The following is a 23,321-nucleotide window of genomic DNA, read 5'->3' on the forward strand; positions in this document are numbered from 1 at the left end:
TATTGGGTTCTGGTGCACTGAAATACAAGAGCTGCTGGATTTGTGTGTTTTCTTACCCCCTCACTATAGTTTTTCAAATGTTTAAACAACTGCACTTATATTCAAGGTTTGTTTTTCTTCATGTATTTTACTGGTTTACATTTCTCTCAGCAGCCTGTTGAATGATTCTTCTGCTTTCAAAATAAAATTAAAACAGGATGAATGCCCACACCTGAAAATACAATATATGCAATATTATGCATCATAGTGATGCAACCTCCTTTCATACTGCATGTCAATTGACATCCTTACTTAAATGCACACCTTCTCAAGATTGCGCTTGACTGGCTTGGCAGGCACTCAGCTACAGCTGTTCTCTCAATACAATGTGTTCGTGTTGTAAAATATAGTTCCGGTCTGCCACAACATTGTGTGTTAGCAGGGACTGTCTGCGGCGCGCTGGTGTGTCCCGGGCTTTAGAGCAGAGAGAGAGACAGGTCAAAGGTAAATATAAAAGTCAGAAACGGATATTGCCTTCCCTTTAAGTAGAGTGTCAGGGACAGCTTCCCTCGCTTACGGCCATACTAGCCTGAATACGCCCGATCTCGTCCGATCTCGGAAGCTAAGCAGGCTCGGGCCTGGTCAGTACTTGGATGGGAGACCGCCTGGGAATACCAGGTGCTGTAAGCTTTTGCACCTTTTACACACCAGAGGGCGACAAATCACGAGTTTTAACTTTGGATACACACAATTTCATCATTATTTCAGATTTTACTTCCCCAAATACACACACATACAATAGATGTTGTTCTCCAACGAAAACGGTCCTAAGTAACTAGGATACATTCGTAAATAAATTGAGCATCATGGGTAAAACGAACTAAAGTTGCCTCATCTTTTTCGTCAATAAGTGACACAATTACAGCAACACAAAACTGAACTCCACCGTACAAAGTTCAATGCTCACAAGGAACCTCATTCAACACACACGGTTCATTTCCCATTCATGCAAAGCACGAAAGTGTAAAACTTGGGAACATACTTGAGACTAAAGATTACATTCAATCTCATTCAAGGCACGAATGTGAATGAAACGGGATGAAATAACTGAAATTATGCCTGCCCTCGAACTGTGATGATGGACTACCCGACTCGCCAATAATATTGGGTTCTGGTGCACTGAAATACAAGAGCTGCTGGATTTGTGTGTTTTCTTACCCCCTCACTATAGTTTTTCAAATGTTTAAACAACTGCACTTATATTCAAGGTTTGTTTTTCTTCATGTATTTTACTGGTTTACATTTCTCTCAGCAGCCTGTTGAATGATTCTTCTGCTTTCAAAATAAAATTAAAACAGGATGAATGCCCACACCTGAAAATACAATATATGCAATATTATGCATCATAGTGATGCAACCTCCTTTCATACTGCATGTCAATTGACATCCTTACTTAAATGCACACCTTCTCAAGATTGCGCTTGACTGGCTTGGCAGGCACTCAGCTACAGCTGTTCTCTCAATACAATGTGTTCGTGTTGTAAAATATAGTTCCGGTCTGCCACAACATTGTGTGTTAGCAGGGACTGTCTGCGGCGCGCTGGTGTGTCCCGGGCTTTAGAGCAGAGAGAGAGACAGGTCAAAGGTAAATATAAAAGTCAGAAACGGATATTGCCTTCCCTTTAAGTAGAGTGTCAGGGACAACTTCCCTCGCTTACGGCCATACTAGCCTGAATACGCCCGATCTCGTCCGATCTCGGAAGCTAAGCAGGCTCGGGCCTGGTCAGTACTTGGATGGGAGACCGCCTGGGAATACCAGGTGCTGTAAGCTTTTGCACCTTTTACACACCAGAGGGCGACAAATCACGAGTTTTAACTTTGGATACACACAATTTCATCATTATTTCAGATTTTACTTCCCCAAATACACACACATACAATAGATGTTGTTCTCCAACGAAAACGGTCCTAAGTAACTAGGATACATTCGTAAATAAATTGAGCATCATGGGTAAAACGAACTAAAGTTGCCTCATCTTTTTCGTCAATAAGTGACACAATTACAGCAACACAAAACTGAACTCCACCGTACAAAGTTCAATGCTCACAAGGAACCTCATTCAACACACACGGTTCATTTCCCATTCATGCAAAGCACGAAAGTGTAAAACTTGGGAACATACTTGAGACTAAAGATTACATTCAATCTCATTCAAGGCACGAATGTGAATGAAACGGGATGAAATAACTGAAATTATGCCTGCCCTCGAACTGTGATGATGGACTACCCGACTCGCCAATAATATTGGGTTCTGGTGCACTGAAATACAAGAGCTGCTGGATTTGTGTGTTTTCTTACCCCCTCACTATAGTTTTTCAAATGTTTAAACAACTGCACTTATATTCAAGGTTTGTTTTTCTTCATGTATTTTACTGGTTTACATTTCTCTCAGCAGCCTGTTGAATGATTCTTCTGCTTTCAAAATAAAATTAAAACAGGATGAATGCCCACACCTGAAAATACAATATATGCAATATTATGCATCATAGTGATGCAACCTCCTTTCATACTGCATGTCAATTGACATCCTTACTTAAATGCACACCTTCTCAAGATTGCGCTTGACTGGCTTGGCAGGCACTCAGCTACAGCTGTTCTCTCAATACAATGTGTTCGTGTTGTAAAATATAGTTCCGGTCTGCCACAACATTGTGTGTTAGCAGGGACTGTCTGCGGCGCGCTGGTGTGTCCCGGGCTTTAGAGCAGAGAGAGAGACAGGTCAAAGGTAAATATAAAAGTCAGAAACGGATATTGCCTTCCCTTTAAGTAGAGTGTCAGGGACAGCTTCCCTCGCTTACGGCCATACTAGCCTGAATACGCCCGATCTCGTCCGATCTCGGAAGCTAAGCAGGCTCGGGCCTGGTCAGTACTTGGATGGGAGACCGCCTGGGAATACCAGGTGCTGTAAGCTTTTGCACCTTTTACACACCAGAGGGCGACAAATCACGAGTTTTAACTTTGGATACACACAATTTCATCATTATTTCAGATTTTACTTCCCCAAATACACACACATACAATAGATGTTGTTCTCCAACGAAAACGGTCCTAAGTAACTAGGATACATTCGTAAATAAATTGAGCATCATGGGTAAAACGAACTAAAGTTGCCTCATCTTTTTCGTCAATAAGTGACACAATTACAGCAACACAAAACTGAACTCCACCGTACAAAGTTCAATGCTCACAAGGAACCTCATTCAACACACACGGTTCATTTCCCATTCATGCAAAGCACGAAAGTGTAAAACTTGGGAACATACTTGAGACTAAAGATTACATTCAATCTCATTCAAGGCACGAATGTGAATGAAACGGGATGAAATAACTGAAATTATGCCTGCCCTCGAACTGTGATGATGGACTACCCGACTCGCCAATAATATTGGGTTCTGGTGCACTGAAATACAAGAGCTGCTGGATTTGTGTGTTTTCTTACCCCCTCACTATAGTTTTTCAAATGTTTAAACAACTGCACTTATATTCAAGGTTTGTTTTTCTTCATGTATTTTACTGGTTTACATTTCTCTCAGCAGCCTGTTGAATGATTCTTCTGCTTTCAAAATAAAATTAAAACAGGATGAATGCCCACACCTGAAAATACAATATATGCAATATTATGCATCATAGTGATGCAACCTCCTTTCATACTGCATGTCAATTGACATCCTTACTTAAATGCACACCTTCTCAAGATTGCGCTTGACTGGCTTGGCAGGCACTCAGCTACAGCTGTTCTCTCAATACAATGTGTTCGTGTTGTAAAATATAGTTCCGGTCTGCCACAACATTGTGTGTTAGCAGGGACTGTCTGCGGCGCGCTGGTGTGTCCCGGGCTTTAGAGCAGAGAGAGAGACAGGTCAAAGGTAAATATAAAAGTCAGAAAAGGATATTGCCTTCCCTTTAAGTAGAGTGTCAGGGACAGCTTCCCTCGCTTACGGCCATACTAGCCTGAATATGCCCGATCTCGTCCGATCTCGGAAGCTAAGCAGGCTCGGGCCTGGTCAGTACTTGGATGGGAGACCGCCTGGGAATACCAGGTGCTGTAAGCTTTTGCACCTTTTACACACCAGAGGGCGACAAATCACGAGTTTTAACTTTGGATACACACAATTTCATCATTATTTCAGATTTTACTTCCCCAAATACACACACATACAATAGATGTTGTTCTCCAACGAAAACGGTCCTAAGTAACTAGGATACATTCGTAAATAAATTGAGCATCATGGGTAAAACGAACTAAAGTTGCCTCATCTTTTTCGTCAATAAGTGACACAATTACAGCAACACAAAACTGAACTCCACCGTACAAAGTTCAATGCTCACAAGGAACCTCATTCAACACACACGGTTCATTTCCCATTCATGCAAAGCACGAAAGTGTAAAACTTGGGAACATACTTGAGACTAAAGATTACATTCAATCTCATTCAAGGCACGAATGTGAATGAAACGGGATGAAATAACTGAAATTATGCCTGCCCTCGAACTGTGATGATGGACTACCCGACTCGCCAATAATATTGGGTTCTGGTGCACTGAAATACAAGAGCTGCTGGATTTGTGTGTTTTCTTACCCCCTCACTATAGTTTTTCAAATGTTTAAACAACTGCACTTATATTCAAGGTTTGTTTTTCTTCATGTATTTTACTGGTTTACATTTCTCTCAGCAGCCTGTTGAATGATTCTTCTGCTTTCAAAATAAAATTAAAACAGGATGAATGCCCACACCTGAAAATACAATATATGCAATATTATGCATCATAGTGATGCAACCTCCTTTCATACTGCATGTCAATTGACATCCTTACTTAAATGCACACCTTCTCAAGATTGCGCTTGACTGGCTTGGCAGGCACTCAGCTACAGCTGTTCTCTCAATACAATGTGTTCGTGTTGTAAAATATAGTTCCGGTCTGCCACAACATTGTGTGTTAGCAGGGACTGTCTGCGGCGCGCTGGTGTGTCCCGGGCTTTAGAGCAGAGAGAGAGACAGGTCAAAGGTAAATATAAAAGTCAGAAACGGATATTGCCTTCCCTTTAAGTAGAGTGTCAGGGACAGCTTCCCTCGCTTACGGCCATACTAGCCTGAATACGCCCGATCTCGTCCGATCTCGGAAGCTAAGCAGGCTCGGGCCTGGTCAGTACTTGGATGGGAGACCGCCTGGGAATACCAGGTGCTGTAAGCTTTTGCACCTTTTACACACCAGAGGGCGACAAATCACGAGTTTTAACTTTGGATACACACAATTTCATCATTATTTCAGATTTTACTTCCCCAAATACACACACATACAATAGATGTTGTTCTCCAACGAAAACGGTCCTAAGTAACTAGGATACATTCGTAAATAAATTGAGCATCATGGGTAAAACGAACTAAAGTTGCCTCATCTTTTTCGTCAATAAGTGACACAATTACAGCAACACAAAACTGAACTCCACCGTACAAAGTTCAATGCTCACAAGGAACCTCATTCAACACACACGGTTCATTTCCCATTCATGCAAAGCACGAAAGTGTAAAACTTGGGAACATACTTGAGACTAAAGATTACATTCAATCTCATTCAAGGCACGAATGTGAATGAAACGGGATGAAATAACTGAAATTATGCCTGCCCTCGAACTGTGATGATGGACTACCCGACTCGCCAATAATATTGGGTTCTGGTGCACTGAAATACAAGAGCTGCTGGATTTGTGTGTTTTCTTACCCCCTCACTATAGTTTTTCAAATGTTTAAACAACTGCACTTATATTCAAGGTTTGTTTTTCTTCATGTATTTTACTGGTTTACATTTCTCTCAGCAGCCTGTTGAATGATTCTTCTGCTTTCAAAATAAAATTAAAACAGGATGAATGCCCACACCTGAAAATACAATATATGCAATATTATGCATCATAGTGATGCAACCTCCTTTCATACTGCATGTCAATTGACATCCTTACTTAAATGCACACCTTCTCAAGATTGCGCTTGACTGGCTTGGCAGGCACTCAGCTACAGCTGTTCTCTCAATACAATGTGTTCGTGTTGTAAAATATAGTTCCGGTCTGCCACAACATTGTGTGTTAGCAGGGACTGTCTGCGGCGCGCTGGTGTGTCCCGGGCTTTAGAGCAGAGAGAGAGACAGGTCAAAGGTAAATATAAAAGTCAGAAACGGATATTGCCTTCCCTTTAAGTAGAGTGTCAGGGACAGCTTCCCTCGCTTACGGCCATACTAGCCTGAATACGCCCGATCTCGTCCGATCTCGGAAGCTAAGCAGGCTCGGGCCTGGTCAGTACTTGGATGGGAGACCGCCTGGGAATACCAGGTGCTGTAAGCTTTTGCACCTTTTACACACCAGAGGGCGACAAATCACGAGTTTTAACTTTGGATACACACAATTTCATCATTATTTCAGATTTTACTTCCCCAAATACACACACATACAATAGATGTTGTTCTCCAACGAAAACGGTCCTAAGTAACTAGGATACATTCGTAAATAAATTGAGCATCATGGGTAAAACGAACTAAAGTTGCCTCATCTTTTTCGTCAATAAGTGACACAATTACAGCAACACAAAACTGAACTCCACCGTACAAAGTTCAATGCTCACAAGGAACCTCATTCAACACACACGGTTCATTTCCCATTCATGCAAAGCACGAAAGTGTAAAACTTGGGAACATACTTGAGACTAAAGATTACATTCAATCTCATTCAAGGCACGAATGTGAATGAAACGGGATGAAATAACTGAAATTATGCCTGCCCTCGAACTGTGATGATGGACTACCCGACTCGCCAATAATATTGGGTTCTGGTGCACTGAAATACAAGAGCTGCTGGATTTGTGTGTTTTCTTACCCCCTCACTATAGTTTTTCAAATGTTTAAACAACTGCACTTATATTCAAGGTTTGTTTTTCTTCATGTATTTTACTGGTTTACATTTCTCTCAGCAGCCTGTTGAATGATTCTTCTGCTTTCAAAATAAAATTAAAACAGGATGAATGCCCACACCTGAAAATACAATATATGCAATATTATGCATCATAGTGATGCAACCTCCTTTCATACTGCATGTCAATTGACATCCTTACTTAAATGCACACCTTCTCAAGATTGCGCTTGACTGGCTTGGCAGGCACTCAGCTACAGCTGTTCTCTCAATACAATGTGTTCGTGTTGTAAAATATAGTTCCGGTCTGCCACAACATTGTGTGTTAGCAGGGACTGTCTGCGGCGCGCTGGTGTGTCCCGGGCTTTAGAGCAGAGAGAGAGACAGGTCAAAGGTAAATATAAAAGTCAGAAACGGATATTGCCTTCCCTTTAAGTAGAGTGTCAGGGACAGCTTCCCTCGCTTACGGCCATACTAGCCTGAATACGCCAGATCTCGTCCGATCTCGGAAGCTAAGCAGGCTCGGGCCTGGTCAGTACTTGGATGGGAGACCGCCTGGGAATACCAGGTGCTGTAAGCTTTTGCACCTTTTACACACCAGAGGGCGACAAATCACGAGTTTTAACTTTGGATACACACAATTTCATCATTATTTCAGATTTTACTTCCCCAAATACACACACATACAATAGATGTTGTTCTCCAACGAAAACGGTCCTAAGTAACTAGGATACATTCGTAAATAAATTGAGCATCATGGGTAAAACGAACTAAAGTCGCCTCATCTTTTTCGTCAATAAGTGACACAATTACAGCAACACAAAACTGAACTCCACCGTACAAAGTTCAATGCTCACAAGGAACCTCATTCAACACACACGGTTCATTTCCCATTCATGCAAAGCACGAAAGTGTAAAACTTGGGAACATACTTGAGACTAAAGATTACATTCAATCTCATTCAAGGCACGAATGTGAATGAAACGGGATGAAATAACTGAAATTATGCCTGCCCTCGAACTGTGATGATGGACTACCCGACTCGCCAATAATATTGGGTTCTGGTGCACTGAAATACAAGAGCTGCTGGATTTGTGTGTTTTCTTACCCCCTCACTATAGTTTTTCAAATGTTTAAACAACTGCACTTATATTCAAGGTTTGTTTTTCTTCATGTATTTTACTGGTTTACATTTCTCTCAGCAGCCTGTTGAATGATTCTTCTGCTTTCAAAATAAAATTAAAACAGGATGAATGCCCACACCTGAAAATACAATATATGCAATATTATGCATCATAGTGATGCAACCTCCTTTCATACTGCATGTCAATTGACATCCTTACTTAAATGCACACCTTCTCAAGATTGCGCTTGACTGGCTTGGCAGGCACTCAGCTACAGCTGTTCTCTCAATACAATGTGTTCGTGTTGTAAAATATAGTTCCGGTCTGCCACAACATTGTGTGTTAGCAGGGACTGTCTGCGGCGCGCTGGTGTGTCCCGGGCTTTAGAGCAGAGAGAGAGACAGGTCAAAGGTAAATATAAAAGTCAGAAACGGATATTGCCTTCCCTTTAAGTAGAGTGTCAGGGACAGCTTCCCTCGCTTACGGCCATACTAGCCTGAATACGCCCGATCTCGTCCGATCTCGGAAGCTAAGCAGGCTCGGGCCTGGTCAGTACTTGGATGGGAGACCGCCTGGGAATACCAGGTGCTGTAAGCTTTTGCACCTTTTACACACCAGAGGGCGACAAATCACGAGTTTTAACTTTGGATACACACAATTTCATCATTATTTCAGATTTTACTTCCCCAAATACACACACATACAATAGATGTTGTTCTCCAACGAAAACGGTCCTAAGTAACTAGGATACATTCGTAAATAAATTGAGCATCATGGGTAAAACGAACTAAAGTCGCCTCATCTTTTTCGTCAATAAGTGACACAATTACAGCAACACAAAACTGAACTCCACCGTACAAAGTTCAATGCTCACAAGGAACCTCATTCAACACACACGGTTCATTTCCCATTCATGCAAAGCACGAAAGTGTAAAACTTGGGAACATACTTGAGACTAAAGATTACATTCAATCTCATTCAAGGCACGAATGTGAATGAAACGGGATGAAATAACTGAAATTATGCCTGCCCTCGAACTGTGATGATGGACTACCCGACTCGCCAATAATATTGGGTTCTGGTGCACTGAAATACAAGAGCTGCTGGATTTGTGTGTTTTCTTACCCCCTCACTATAGTTTTTCAAATGTTTAAACAACTGCACTTATATTCAAGGTTTGTTTTTCTTCATGTATTTTACTGGTTTACATTTCTCTCAGCAGCCTGTTGAATGATTCTTCTGCTTTCAAAATAAAATTAAAACAGGATGAATGCCCACACCTGAAAATACAATATATGCAATATTATGCATCATAGTGATGCAACCTCCTTTCATACTGCATGTCAATTGACATCCTTACTTAAATGCACACCTTCTCAAGATTGCGCTTGACTGGCTTGGCAGGCACTCAGCTACAGCTGTTCTCTCAATACAATGTGTTCGTGTTGTAAAATATAGTTCCGGTCTGCCACAACATTGTGTGTTAGCAGGGACTGTCTGCGGCGCGCTGGTGTGTCCCGGGCTTTAGAGCAGAGAGAGAGACAGGTCAAAGGTAAATATAAAAGTCAGAAACGGATATTGCCTTCCCTTTAAGTAGAGTGTCAGGGACAGCTTCCCTCGCTTACGGCCATACTAGCCTGAATACGCCCGATCTCGTCCGATCTCGGAAGCTAAGCAGGCTCGGGCCTGGTCAGTACTTGGATGGGAGACCGCCTGGGAATACCAGGTGCTGTAAGCTTTTGCACCTTTTACACACCAGAGGGCGACAAATCACGAGTTTTAACTTTGGATACACACAATTTCATCATTATTTCAGATTTTACTTCCCCAAATACACACACATACAATAGATGTTGTTCTCCAACGAAAACGGTCCTAAGTAACTAGGATACATTCGTAAATAAATTGAGCATCATGGGTAAAACGAACTAAAGTCGCCTCATCTTTTTCGTCAATAAGTGACACAATTACAGCAACACAAAACTGAACTCCACCGTACAAAGTTCAATGCTCACAAGGAACCTCATTCAACACACACGGTTCATTTCCCATTCATGCAAAGCACGAAAGTGTAAAACTTGGGAACATACTTGAGACTAAAGATTACATTCAATCTCATTCAAGGCACGAATGTGAATGAAACGGGATGAAATAACTGAAATTATGCCTGCCCTCGAACTGTGATGATGGACTACCCGACTCGCCAATAATATTGGGTTCTGGTGCACTGAAATACAAGAGCTGCTGGATTTGTGTGTTTTCTTACCCCCTCACTATAGTTTTTCAAATGTTTAAACAACTGCACTTATATTCAAGGTTTGTTTTTCTTCATGTATTTTACTGGTTTACATTTCTCTCAGCAGCCTGTTGAATGATTCTTCTGCTTTCAAAATAAAATTAAAACAGGATGAATGCCCACACCTGAAAATACAATATATGCAATATTATGCATCATAGTGATGCAACCTCCTTTCATACTGCATGTCAATTGACATCCTTACTTAAATGCACACCTTCTCAAGATTGCGCTTGACTGGCTTGGCAGGCACTCAGCTACAGCTGTTCTCTCAATACAATGTGTTCGTGTTGTAAAATATAGTTCCGGTCTGCCACAACATTGTGTGTTAGCAGGGACTGTCTGCGGCGCGCTGGTGTGTCCCGGGCTTTAGAGCAGAGAGAGAGACAGGTCAAAGGTAAATATAAAAGTCAGAAACGGATATTGCCTTCCCTTTAAGTAGAGTGTCAGGGACAGCTTCCCTCGCTTACGGCCATACTAGCCTGAATACGCCCGATCTCGTCCGATCTCGGAAGCTAAGCAGGCTCGGGCCTGGTCAGTACTTGGATGGGAGACCGCCTGGGAATACCAGGTGCTGTAAGCTTTTGCACCTTTTACACACCAGAGGGCGACAAATCACGAGTTTTAACTTTGGATACACACAATTTCATCATTATTTCAGATTTTACTTCCCCAAATACACACACATACAATAGATGTTGTTCTCCAACGAAAACGGTCCTAAGTAACTAGGATACATTCGTAAATAAATTGAGCATCATGGGTAAAACGAACTAAAGTCGCCTCATCTTTTTCGTCAATAAGTGACACAATTACAGCAACACAAAACTGAACTCCACCGTACAAAGTTCAATGCTCACAAGGAACCTCATTCAACACACACGGTTCATTTCCCATTCATGCAAAGCACGAAAGTGTAAAACTTGGGAACATACTTGAGACTAAAGATTACATTCAATCTCATTCAAGGCACGAATGTGAATGAAACGGGATGAAATAACTGAAATTATGCCTGCCCTCGAACTGTGATGATGGACTACCCGACTCGCCAATAATATTGGGTTCTGGTGCACTGAAATACAAGAGCTGCTGGATTTGTGTGTTTTCTTACCCCCTCACTATAGTTTTTCAAATGTTTAAACAACTGCACTTATATTCAAGGTTTGTTTTTCTTCATGTATTTTACTGGTTTACATTTCTCTCAGCAGCCTGTTGAATGATTCTTCTGCTTTCAAAATAAAATTAAAACAGGATGAATGCCCACACCTGAAAATACAATATATGCAATATTATGCATCATAGTGATGCAACCTCCTTTCATACTGCATGTCAATTGACATCCTTACTTAAATGCACACCTTCTCAAGATTGCGCTTGACTGGCTTGGCAGGCACTCAGCTACAGCTGTTCTCTCAATACAATGTGTTCGTGTTGTAAAATATAGTTCCGGTCTGCCACAACATTGTGTGTTAGCAGGGACTGTCTGCGGCGCGCTGGTGTGTCCCGGGCTTTAGAGCAGAGAGAGAGACAGGTCAAAGGTAAATATAAAAGTCAGAAACGGATATTGCCTTCCCTTTAAGTAGAGTGTCAGGGACAGCTTCTCTCGCTTACGGCCATACTAGCCTGAATACGCCCGATCTCGTCCGATGTCGGAAGCTAAGCAGGCTCGGGCCTGGTCAGTACTTGGATGGGAGACCGCCTGGGAATACCAGGTGCTGTAAGCTTCTGCACCTTTTACACACCTGAGGGCGACAAATCACGAGTTTTAACTTTGGATACACACAATTTCATCATTATTTCAGATTTTACTTCCCCAAATACACACACATACAATAGATGTTGTTCTCCAACGAAAACGGTCCTAAGTAACTAGGATACATTCGTAAATAAATTGAGCATCATGGGTAAAACGAACTAAAGTTGCCTCATCTTTTTCGTCAATAAGTGACACAATTACAGCAACACAAAACTGAACTCCACCGTACAAAGTTCAATGCTCACAAGGAACCTCATTCAACACACACGGTTCATTTCCCATTCATGCAAAGCACGAAAGTGTAAAACTTGGGAACATACTTGAGACTAAAGATTACATTCAATCTCATTCAAGGCACGAATGTGAATGAAACGGGATGAAATAACTGAAATTATGCCTGCCCTCGAACTGTGATGATGGACTACCCGACTCGCCAATAATATTGGGTTCTGGTGCACTGAAATACAAGAGCTGCTGGATTTGTGTGTTTTCTTACCCCCTCACTATAGTTTTTCAAATGTTTAAACAACTGCACTTATATTCAAGGTTTGTTTTTCTTCATGTATTTTACTGGTTTACATTTCTCTCAGCAGCCTGTTGAATGATTCTTCTGCTTTCAAAATAAAATTAAAACAGGATGAATGCCCACACCTGAAAATACAATATATGCAATATTATGCATCATAGTGATGCAACCTCCTTTCATACTGCATGTCAATTGACATCCTTACTTAAATGCACACCTTCTCAAGATTGCGCTTGACTGGCTTGGCAGGCACTCAGCTACAGCTGTTCTCTCAATACAATGTGTTCGTGTTGTAAAATATAGTTCCGGTCTGCCACAACATTGTGTGTTAGCAGGGACTGTCTGCGGCGCGCTGGTGTGTCCCGGGCTTTAGAGCAGAGAGAGAGACAGGTCAAAGGTAAATATAAAAGTCAGAAACGGATATTGCCTTCCCTTTAAGTAGAGTGTCAGGGACAGCTTCCCTCGCTTACGGCCATACTAGCCTGAATACGCCCGATCTCGTCCGATCTCGGAAGCTAAGCAGGCTCGGGCCTGGTCAGTACTTGGATGGGAGACCGCCTGGGAATACCAGGTGCTGTAAGCTTTTGCACCTTTTACACACCAGAGGGCGACAAATCACGAGTTTTAACTTTGGATACACACAATTTCATCATTATTTCAGATTTTACTTCCCCAAATACACACACATACAATAGATGTTGTTCTCCAACGAAAACGGTCCTAAGTAACTAGGATACATTCGTAAATAAATTGAGCATCATGGGTAAAACGAACTAAAGTTGCCTCATCTTTTTCGTCAATAAGTGACACAATTACAGCAACACAAAACTGAACTCCACCGTACAAAGTTCAATGCTCACAAGGAACCTCATTCAACACACACGGTTCATTTCCCATTCATGCAAAGCACGAAAGTGTAAAACTTGGGAACATACTTGAGACTAAAGATTACATTCAATCTCATTCAAGGCACGAATGTGAATGAAACGGGATGAAATAACTGAAATTATGCCTGCCCTCGAACTGTGATGATGGACTACCCGACTCGCCAATAATATTGGGTTCTGGTGCACTGAAATACAAGAGCTGCTGGATTTGTGTGTTTTCTTACCCCCTCACTATAGTTTTTCAAATGTTTAAACAACTGCACTTATATTCAAGGTTTGTTTTTCTTCATGTATTTTACTGGTTTACATTTCTCTCAGCAGCCTGTTGAATGATTCTTCTGCTTTCAAAATAAAATTAAAACAGGATGAATGCCCACACCTGAAAATACAATATATGCAATATTATGCATCATAGTGATGCAACCTCCTTTCATACTGCATGTCAATTGACATCCTTACTTAAATGCACACCTTCTCAAGATTGCGCTTGACTGGCTTGGCAGGCACTCAGCTACAGCTGTTCTCTCAATACAATGTGTTCGTGTTGTAAAATATAGTTCCGGTCTGCCACAACATTGTGTGTTAGCAGGGACTGTCTGCGGCGCGCTGGTGTGTCCCGGGCTTTAGAGCAGAGAGAGAGACAGGTCAAAGGTAAATATAAAAGTCAGAAACGGATATTGCCTTCCCTTTAAGTAGAGTGTCAGGGACAGCTTCCCTCGCTTACGGCCATACTAGCCTGAATACGCCCGATCTCGTCCGATCTCGGAAGCTAAGCAGGCTCGGGCCTGGTCAGTACTTGGATGGGAGACCGCCTGGGAATACCAGGTGCTGTAAGCTTTTGCACCTTTTACACACCAGAGGGCGACAAATCACGAGTTTTAACTTTGGATACACACAATTTCATCATTATTTCAGATTTTACTTCCCCAAATACACACACATACAATAGATGTTGTTCTCCAACGAAAACGGTCCTAAGTAACTAGGATACATTCGTAAATAAATTGAGCATCATGGGTAAAACGAACTAAAGTTGCCTCATCTTTTTCGTCAATAAGTGACACAATTACAGCAACACAAAACTGAACTCCACCGTACAAAGTTCAATGCTCACAAGGAACCTCATTCAACACACACGGTTCATTTCCCATTCATGCAAAGCACGAAAGTGTAAAACTTGGGAACATACTTGAGACTAAAGATTACATTCAATCTCATTCAAGGCACGAATGTGAATGAAACGGGATGAAATAACTGAAATTATGCCTGCCCTCGAACTGTGATGATGGACTACCCGACTCGCCAATAATATTGGGTTCTGGTGCACTGAAATACAAGAGCTGCTGGATTTGTGTGTTTTCTTACCCCCTCACTATAGTTTTTCAAATGTTTAAACAACTGCACTTATATTCAAGGTTTGTTTTTCTTCATGTATTTTACTGGTTTACATTTCTCTCAGCAGCCTGTTGAATGATTCTTCTGCTTTCAAAATAAAATTAAAACAGGATGAATGCCCACACCTGAAAATACAATATATGCAATATTATGCATCATAGTGATGCAACCTCCTTTCATACTGCATGTCAATTGACATCCTTACTTAAATGCACACCTTCTCAAGATTGCGCTTGACTGGCTTGGCAGGCACTCAGCTACAGCTGTTCTCTCAATACAATGTGTTCGTGTTGTAAAATATAGTTCCGGTCTGCCACAACATTGTGTGTTAGCAGGGACTGTCTGCGGCGCGCTGGTGTGTCCCGGGCTTTAGAGCAGAGAGAGAGACAGGTCAAAGGTAAATATAAAAGTCAGAAACGGATATTGCCTTCCCTTTAAGTAGAGTGTCAGGGACAGCTTCCCTCGCTTACGGCCATACTAGCCTGAATACGCCCGATCTCGTCCGATCTCGGAAGCTAAGCAGGCTCGGGCCTGGTCAGTACTTGGATGGGAGACCGCCTGGGAATACCAGGTGCTGTAAGCTTTTGCACCTTTTACACACCAGAGGGCGACAAATCACGAGTTTTAACTTTGGATACACACAATTTCATCATTATTTCAGATTTTACTTCCCCAAATACACACACATACAATAGATGTTGTTCTCCAACGAAAACGGTCCTAAGTAACTAGGATACATTCGTAAATAAATTGAGCATCATGGGTAAAACGAACTAAAGTTGCTTCATCTTTTTCGTCAATAAGTGACACAATTACAGCAACACAAAACTGAACTCCACCGTACAAAGTTCAATGCTCACAAGGAACCTCATTCAACACACACGGTTCATTTCCCATTCATGCAAAGCACGAAAGTGTAAAACTTGGGAACATACTTGAGACTAAAGATTACATTCAATCTCATTCAAGGCACGAATGTGAATGAAACGGGATGAAATAACTGAAATTATGCCTGCCCTCGAACTGTGATGATGGACTACCCGACTCGCCAATAATATTGGGTTCTGGTGCACTGAAATACAAGAGCTGCTGGATTTGTGTGTTTTCTTACCCCCTCACTATAGTTTTTCAAATGTTTAAACAACTGCACTTATATTCAAGGTTTGTTTTTCTTCATGTATTTTACTGGTTTACATTTCTCTCAGCAGCCTGTTGAATGATTCTTCTGCTTTCAAAATAAAATTAAAACAGGATGAATGCCCACACCTGAAAATACAATATATGCAATATTATGCATCATAGTGATGCAACCTCCTTTCATACTGCATGTCAATTGACATCCTTACTTAAATGCACACCTTCTCAAGATTGCGCTTGACTGGCTTGGCAGGCACTCAGCTACAGCTGTTCTCTCAATACAATGTGTTCGTGTTGTAAAAAATAGTTCCCGTCTGCCACAACATTGTGTGTTAGCAGGGACTGTCTGCGGCGCGCTGGTGTGTCCCGGGCTTTAGAGCAGAGAGAGAGACAGGTCAAAGGTAAATATAAAAGTCAGAAACGGATATTGCCTTCCCTTTAAGTAGAGTGTCAGGGACAGCTTCCCTCGCTTACGGCCATACTAGCCTGAATACGCCCGATCTCGTCCGATCTCGGAAGCTAAGCAGGCTCGGGCCTGGTCAGTACTTGGATGGGAGACCGCCTGGGAATACCAGGTGCTGTAAGCTTTTGCACCTTTTACACACCAGAGGGCGACAAATCACGAGTTTTAACTTTGGATACACACAATTTCATCATTATTTCAGATTTTACTTCCCCAAATACACACACATACAATAGATGTTGTTCTCCAACGAAAACGGTCCTAAGTAACTAGGATACATTCGTAAATAAATTGAGCATCATGGGTAAAACGAACTAAAGTTGCCTCATCTTTTTCGTCAATAAGTGACACAATTACAGCAACACAAAACTGAACTCCACCGTACAAAGTTCAATGCTCACAAGGAACCTCATTCAACACACACGGTTCATTTCCCATTCATGCAAAGCACGAAAGTGTAAAACTTGGGAACATACTTGAGACTAAAGATTACATTCAATCTCATTCAAGGCACGAATGTGAATGAAACGGGATGAAATAACTGAAATTATGCCTGCCCTCGAACTGTGATGATGGACTACCCGACTCGCCAATAATATTGGGTTCTGGTGCACTGAAATACAAGAGCTGCTGGATTTGTGTGTTTTCTTACCCCCTCACTATAGTTTTTCAAATGTTTAAACAACTGCACTTATATTCAAGGTTTGTTTTTCTTCATGTATTTTACTGGTTTACATTTCTCTCAGCAGCCTGTTGAATGATTCTTCTGCTTTCAAAATAAAATTAAAACAGGATGAATGCCCACACCTGAAAATACAATATATGCAATATTATGCATCATAGTGATGCAACCTCCTTTCATACTGCATGTCAATTGACATCCTTACTTAAATGCACACCTTCTCAAGATTGCGCTTGACTGGCTTGGCAGGCACTCAGCTACAGCTGTTCTCTCAATACAATGTGTTCGTGTTGTAAAAAATAGTTCCCGTCTGCCACAACATTGTGTGTTAGCAGGGACTGTCTGCGGCGCGCTGGTGTGTCCCGGGCTTTAGAGCAGAGAGAGAGACAGGTCAAAGGTAAATATAAAAGTCAGAAACGGATATTGCCTTCCCTTTAAGTAGAGTGTCAGGGACAGCTTCCCTCGCTTACGGCCATACTAGCCTGAATACGCCCGATCTCGTCCGATCTCGGAAGCTAAGCAGGCTCGGGCCTGGTCAGTACTTGGATGGCAGACCGCCTGGGAATACCAGGTGCTGTAAGCTTTTGCACCTTTTACACACCAGAGGGCGACAAATCACGAGTTTTAACTTTGGATACACACAATTTCATCATTATTTCAGATTTTACTTCCCCAAATACACACACATACAATAGATGTTGTTCTCCAACGAAAACGGTCCTAAGTAACTAGGATACATTCGTAAATAAATTGAGCATCATGGGTAAAACGAACTAAAGTTGCCTCATCTTTTTCGTCAATAAGTGACACAATTACAGCAACACAAAACTGAACTCCACCGTACAAAGTTCAATGCTCACAAGGAACCTCATTCAACACACACGGTTCATTTCCCATTCATGCAAAGCACGAAAGTGTAAAACTTGGGAACATACTTGAGACTAAAGATTACATTCAATCTCATTCAAGGCACGAATGTGAATGAAACGGGATGAAATAACTGAAATTATGCCTGCCCTCGAACTGTGATGATGGACTACCCGACTCGCCAATAATATTGGGTTCTGGTGCACTGAAATACAAGAGCTGCTGGATTTGTGTGTTTTCTTACCCCCTCACTATAGTTTTTCAAATGTTTAAACAACTGCACTTATATTCAAGGTTTGTTTTTCTTCATGTATTTTACTGGTTTACATTTCTCTCAGCAGCCTGTTGAATGATTCTTCTGCTTTCAAAATAAAATTAAAACAGGATGAATGCCCACACCTGAAAATACAATATATGCAATATTATGCATCATAGTGATGCAACCTCCTTTCATACTGCATGTCAATTGACATCCTTACTTAAATGCACACCTTCTCAAGATTGCGCTTGACTGGCTTGGCAGGCACTCAGCTACAGCTGTTCTCTCAATACAATGTGTTCGTGTTGTAAAATATAGTTCCGGTCTGCCACAACATTGTGTGTTAGCAGGGACTGTCTGCGGCGCGCTGGTGTGTCCCGGGCTTTAGAGCAGAGAGAGAGACAGGTCAAAGGTAAATATAAAAGTCAGAAACGGATATTGCCTTCCCTTTAAGTAGAGTGTCAGGGACAGCTTCCCTCGCTTACGGCCATACTAGCCTGAATACGCCCGATCTCGTCCGATCTCGGAAGCTAAGCAGGCTCGGGCCTGGTCAGTACTTGGATGGGAGACCGCCTGGGAATACCAGGTGCTGTAAGCTTTTGCACCTTTTACACACCAGAGGGCGACAAATCACGAGTTTTAACTTTGGATACACACAATTTCATCATTATTTCAGATTTTACTTCCCCAAATACACACACATACAATAGATGTTGTTCTCCAACGAAAACGGTCCTAAGTAACTAGGATACATTCGTAAATAAATTGAGCATCATGGGTAAAACGAACTAAAGTTGCCTCATCTTTTTCGTCAATAAGTGACACAATTACAGCAACACAAAACTGAACTCCACCGTACAAAGTTCAATGCTCACAAGGAACCTCATTCAACACACACGGTTCATTTCCCATTCATGCAAAGCACGAAAGTGTAAAACTTGGGAACATACTTGAGACTAAAGATTACATTCAATCTCATTCAAGGCACGAATGTGAATGAAACGGGATGAAATAACTGAAATTATGCCTGCCCTCGAACTGTGATGATGGACTACCCGACTCGCCAATAATATTGGGTTCTGGTGCACTGAAATACAAGAGCTGCTGGATTTGTGTGTTTTCTTACCCCCTCACTATAGTTTTTCAAATGTTTAAACAACTGCACTTATATTCAAGGTTTGTTTCTCTTCATGTATTTTACTGGTTTACATTTCTCTCAGCAGCCTGTTGAATGATTCTTCTGCTTTCAAAATAAAATTAAAACAGGATGAATGCCCACACCTGAAAATACAATATATGCAATATTATGCATCATAGTGATGCAACCTCCTTTCATACTGCATGTCAATTGACATCCTTACTTAAATGCACACCTTCTCAAGATTGCGCTTGACTGGCTTGGCAGGCACTCAGCTACAGCTGTTCTCTCAATACAATGTGTTCGTGTTGTAAAATATAGTTCCGGTCTGCCACAACATTGTGTGTTAGCAGGGACTGTCTGCGGCGCGCTGGTGTGTCCCGGGCTTTAGAGCAGAGAGAGAGACAGGTCAAAGGTAAATATAAAAGTCAGAAACGGATATTGCCTTCCCTTTAAGTAGAGTGTCAGGGACAGCTTCCCTCGCTTACGGCCATACTAGCCTGAATACGCCCGATCTCGTCCGATCTCGGAAGCTAAGCAGGCTCGGGCCTGGTCAGTACTTGGATGGCAGACCGCCTGGGAATACCAGGTGCTGTAAGCTTTTGCACCTTTTACACACCAGAGGGCGACAAATCACGAGTTTTAACTTTGGATACACACAATTTCATCATTATTTCAGATTTTACTTCCCCAAATACACACACATACAATAGATGTTGTTCTCCAACGAAAACGGTCCTAAGTAACTAGGATACATTCGTAAATAAATTGAGCATCATGGGTAAAACGAACTAAAGTTGCCTCATCTTTTTCGTCAATAAGTGACACAATTACAGCAACACAAAACTGAACTCCACCGTACAAAGTTCAATGCTCACAAGGAACCTCATTCAACACACACGGTTCATTTCCCATTCATGCAAAGCACGAAAGTGTAAAACTTGGGAACATACTTGAGACTAAAGATTACATTCAATCTCATTCAAGGCACGAATGTGAATGAAACGGGATGAAATAACTGAAATTATGCCTGCCCTCGAACTGTGATGATGGACTACCCGACTCGCCAATAATATTGGGTTCTGGTGCACTGAAATACAAGAGCTGCTGGATTTGTGTGTTTTCTTACCCCCTCACTATAGTTTTTCAAATGTTTAAACAACTGCACTTATATTCAAGGTTTGTTTTTCTTCATGTATTTTACTGGTTTACATTTCTCTCAGCAGCCTGTTGAATGATTCTTCTGCTTTCAAAATAAAATTAAAACAGGATGAATGCCCACACCTGAAAATACAATATATGCAATATTATGCATCATAGTGATGCAACCTCCTTTCATACTGCATGTCAATTGACATCCTTACTTAAATGCACACCTTCTCAAGATTGCGCTTGACTGGCTTGGCAGGCACTCAGCTACAGCTGTTCTCTCAATACAATGTGTTCGTGTTGTAAAATATAGTTCCGGTCTGCCACAACATTGTGTGTTAGCAGGGACTGTCTGCGGCGCGCTGGTGTGTCCCGGGCTTTAGAGCAGAGAGAGAGACAGGTCAAAGGTAAATATAAAAGTCAGAAACGGATATTGCCTTCCCTTTAAGTAGAGTGTCAGGGACAGCTTCCCTCGCTTACGGCCATACTAGCCTGAATACGCCCGATCTCGTCCGATCTCGGAAGCTAAGCAGGCTCGGGCCTGGTCAGTACTTGGATGGCAGACCGCCTGGGAATACCAGGTGCTGTAAGCTTTTGCACCTTTTACACACCAGAGGGCGACAAATCACGAGTTTTAACTTTGGATACACACAATTTCATCATTATTTCAGATTTTACTTCCCCAAATACACACACATACAATAGATGTTGTTCTCCAACGAAAACGGTCCTAAGTAACTAGGATACATTCGTAAATAAATTGAGCATCATGGGTAAAACGAACTAAAGTTGCCTCATCTTTTTCGTCAATAAGTGACACAATTACAGCAACACAAAACTGAACTCCACCGTACAAAGTTCAATGCTCACAAGGAACCTCATTCAACACACACGGTTCATTTCCCATTCATGCAAAGCACGAAAGTGTAAAACTTGGGAACATACTTGAGACTAAAGATTACATTCAATCTCATTCAAGGCACGAATGTGAATGAAACGGGATGAAATAACTGAAATTATGCCTGCCCTCGAACTGTGATGATGGACTACCCGACTCGCCAATAATATTGGGTTCTGGTGCACTGAAATACAAGAGCTGCTGGATTTGTGTGTTTTCTTACCCCCTCACTATAGTTTTTCAAATGTTTAAACAACTGCACTTATATTCAAGGTTTGTTTTTCTTCATGTATTTTACTGGTTTACATTTCTCTCAGCAGCCTGTTGAATGATTCTTCTGCTTTCAAAATAAAATTAAAACAGGATGAATGCCCACACCTGAAAATACAATATATGCAATATTATGCATCATAGTGATGCAACCTCCTTTCATACTGCATGTCAATTGACATCCTTACTTAAATGCACACCTTCTCAAAGATTGCGCTTGACTGGCTTGGCAGGCACTCAGCTACAGCTGTTCTCTCAATACAATGTGTTCGTGTTGTAAAATATAGTTCCGGTCTGCCACAACATTGTGTGTTAGCAGGGACTGTCTGCGGCGCGCTGGTGTGTCCCGGGCTTTAGAGCAGAGAGAGAGACAGGTCAAAGGTAAATATAAAAGTCAGAAACGGATATTGCCTTCCCTTTAAGTAGAGTGTCAGGGACAGCTTCCCTCGCTTACGGCCATACTAGCCTGAATACGCCCGATCTCGTCCGATCTCGGAAGCTAAGCAGGCTCGGGCCTGGTCAGTACTTGGATGGGAGACCGCCTGGGAATACCAGGTGCTGTAAGCTTTTGCACCTTTTACACACCAGAGGGCGACAAATCACGAGTTTTAACTTTGGATACACACAATTTCATCATTATTTCAGATTTTACTTCCCCAAATACACACACATACAATAGATGTTGTTCTCCAACGAAAACGGTCCTAAGTAACTAGGATACATTCGTAAATAAATTGAGCATCATGGGTAAAACGAACTAAAGTTGCCTCATCTTTTTCGTCAATAAGTGACACAATTACAGCAACACAAAACTGAACTCCACCGTACAAAGTTCAATGCTCACAAGGAACCTCATTCAACACACACGGTTCATTTCCCATTCATGCAAAGCACGAAAGTGTAAAACTTGGGAACATACTTGAGACTAAAGATTACATTCAATCTCATTCAAGGCACGAATGTGAATGAAACGGGATGAAATAACTGAAATTATGCCTGCCCTCGAACTGTGATGATGGACTACCCGACTCGCCAATAATATTGGGTTCTGGTGCACTGAAATACAAGAGCTGCTGGATTTGTGTGTTTTCTTACCCCCTCACTATAGTTTTTCAAATGTTTAAACAACTGCACTTATATTCAAGGTTTGTTTTTCTTCATGTATTTTACTGGTTTACATTTCTCTCAGCAGCCTGTTGAATGATTCTTCTGCTTTCAAAATAAAATTAAAACAGGATGAATGCCCACACCTGAAAATACAATATATGCAATATTATGCATCATAGTGATGCAACCTCCTTTCATACTGCATGTCAATTGACATCCTTACTTAAATGCACACCTTCTCAAGATTGCGCTTGACTGGCTTGGCAGGCACTCAGCTACAGCTGTTCTCTCAATACAATGTGTTCGTGTTGTAAAATATAGTTCCGGTCTGCCACAACATTGTGTGTTAGCAGGGACTGTCTGCGGCGCGCTGGTGTGTCCCGGGCTTTAGAGCAGAGAGAGAGACAGGTCAAAGGTAAATATAAAAGTCAG

At 41.7% G+C, this 23,321-nt stretch overlaps 20 non-coding genes across 20 annotated transcripts; all 20 read left to right on the plus strand.

Moving 5' to 3' along the window:
• The first annotated feature begins 550 nt into the window (after positions 1-550).
• LOC136755729 (5S ribosomal RNA) lies at positions 551-669 on the plus strand. Its single transcript, XR_010817843.1, has one exon. It is a non-coding gene; the product is annotated as a 5S ribosomal RNA (ribosomal RNA).
• A 1,022-nt stretch (positions 670-1,691) lies between these two features.
• On the plus strand, positions 1,692-1,810 carry LOC136755730 (5S ribosomal RNA). The gene has a single exon (XR_010817844.1). It is a non-coding gene; the product is annotated as a 5S ribosomal RNA (ribosomal RNA).
• A 1,022-nt stretch (positions 1,811-2,832) lies between these two features.
• On the plus strand, positions 2,833-2,951 carry LOC136755731 (5S ribosomal RNA). Its single transcript, XR_010817845.1, has one exon. It is a non-coding gene; the product is annotated as a 5S ribosomal RNA (ribosomal RNA).
• Positions 2,952-3,973: 1,022 nt separating this feature from the next.
• LOC136756080 (5S ribosomal RNA) lies at positions 3,974-4,092 on the plus strand. The gene has a single exon (XR_010818183.1). It is a non-coding gene; the product is annotated as a 5S ribosomal RNA (ribosomal RNA).
• A 1,022-nt stretch (positions 4,093-5,114) lies between these two features.
• Positions 5,115-5,233, plus strand: LOC136755732 (5S ribosomal RNA). Its single transcript, XR_010817846.1, has one exon. It is a non-coding gene; the product is annotated as a 5S ribosomal RNA (ribosomal RNA).
• Positions 5,234-6,255: 1,022 nt separating this feature from the next.
• LOC136755734 (5S ribosomal RNA) lies at positions 6,256-6,374 on the plus strand. Its single transcript, XR_010817848.1, has one exon. It is a non-coding gene; the product is annotated as a 5S ribosomal RNA (ribosomal RNA).
• A 1,022-nt stretch (positions 6,375-7,396) lies between these two features.
• Positions 7,397-7,515, plus strand: LOC136756688 (5S ribosomal RNA). Its single transcript, XR_010818754.1, has one exon. It is a non-coding gene; the product is annotated as a 5S ribosomal RNA (ribosomal RNA).
• Positions 7,516-8,537: 1,022 nt separating this feature from the next.
• Positions 8,538-8,656, plus strand: LOC136755735 (5S ribosomal RNA). The gene has a single exon (XR_010817849.1). It is a non-coding gene; the product is annotated as a 5S ribosomal RNA (ribosomal RNA).
• Positions 8,657-9,678: 1,022 nt separating this feature from the next.
• Positions 9,679-9,797, plus strand: LOC136755736 (5S ribosomal RNA). Its single transcript, XR_010817850.1, has one exon. It is a non-coding gene; the product is annotated as a 5S ribosomal RNA (ribosomal RNA).
• A 1,022-nt stretch (positions 9,798-10,819) lies between these two features.
• Positions 10,820-10,938, plus strand: LOC136755737 (5S ribosomal RNA). Its single transcript, XR_010817851.1, has one exon. It is a non-coding gene; the product is annotated as a 5S ribosomal RNA (ribosomal RNA).
• Positions 10,939-11,960: 1,022 nt separating this feature from the next.
• Positions 11,961-12,079, plus strand: LOC136756879 (5S ribosomal RNA). Its single transcript, XR_010818933.1, has one exon. It is a non-coding gene; the product is annotated as a 5S ribosomal RNA (ribosomal RNA).
• Positions 12,080-13,101: 1,022 nt separating this feature from the next.
• LOC136755738 (5S ribosomal RNA) lies at positions 13,102-13,220 on the plus strand. Its single transcript, XR_010817852.1, has one exon. It is a non-coding gene; the product is annotated as a 5S ribosomal RNA (ribosomal RNA).
• A 1,022-nt stretch (positions 13,221-14,242) lies between these two features.
• On the plus strand, positions 14,243-14,361 carry LOC136755740 (5S ribosomal RNA). Its single transcript, XR_010817854.1, has one exon. It is a non-coding gene; the product is annotated as a 5S ribosomal RNA (ribosomal RNA).
• A 1,022-nt stretch (positions 14,362-15,383) lies between these two features.
• On the plus strand, positions 15,384-15,502 carry LOC136755741 (5S ribosomal RNA). The gene has a single exon (XR_010817855.1). It is a non-coding gene; the product is annotated as a 5S ribosomal RNA (ribosomal RNA).
• Positions 15,503-16,524: 1,022 nt separating this feature from the next.
• Positions 16,525-16,643, plus strand: LOC136755742 (5S ribosomal RNA). Its single transcript, XR_010817856.1, has one exon. It is a non-coding gene; the product is annotated as a 5S ribosomal RNA (ribosomal RNA).
• Positions 16,644-17,665: 1,022 nt separating this feature from the next.
• Positions 17,666-17,784, plus strand: LOC136756583 (5S ribosomal RNA). Its single transcript, XR_010818658.1, has one exon. It is a non-coding gene; the product is annotated as a 5S ribosomal RNA (ribosomal RNA).
• Positions 17,785-18,806: 1,022 nt separating this feature from the next.
• LOC136755743 (5S ribosomal RNA) lies at positions 18,807-18,925 on the plus strand. The gene has a single exon (XR_010817857.1). It is a non-coding gene; the product is annotated as a 5S ribosomal RNA (ribosomal RNA).
• A 1,022-nt stretch (positions 18,926-19,947) lies between these two features.
• On the plus strand, positions 19,948-20,066 carry LOC136756585 (5S ribosomal RNA). Its single transcript, XR_010818659.1, has one exon. It is a non-coding gene; the product is annotated as a 5S ribosomal RNA (ribosomal RNA).
• A 1,022-nt stretch (positions 20,067-21,088) lies between these two features.
• Positions 21,089-21,207, plus strand: LOC136756586 (5S ribosomal RNA). Its single transcript, XR_010818660.1, has one exon. It is a non-coding gene; the product is annotated as a 5S ribosomal RNA (ribosomal RNA).
• Positions 21,208-22,230: 1,023 nt separating this feature from the next.
• Positions 22,231-22,349, plus strand: LOC136755745 (5S ribosomal RNA). The gene has a single exon (XR_010817858.1). It is a non-coding gene; the product is annotated as a 5S ribosomal RNA (ribosomal RNA).
• The last annotated feature ends 972 nt before the right edge of the window (positions 22,350-23,321 follow it).

This window comes from Amia ocellicauda, chromosome 8 (genome assembly GCF_036373705.1).
Source record: "Amia ocellicauda isolate fAmiCal2 chromosome 8, fAmiCal2.hap1, whole genome shotgun sequence".
NCBI lineage: Eukaryota > Metazoa > Chordata > Actinopteri > Amiiformes > Amiidae > Amia > Amia ocellicauda.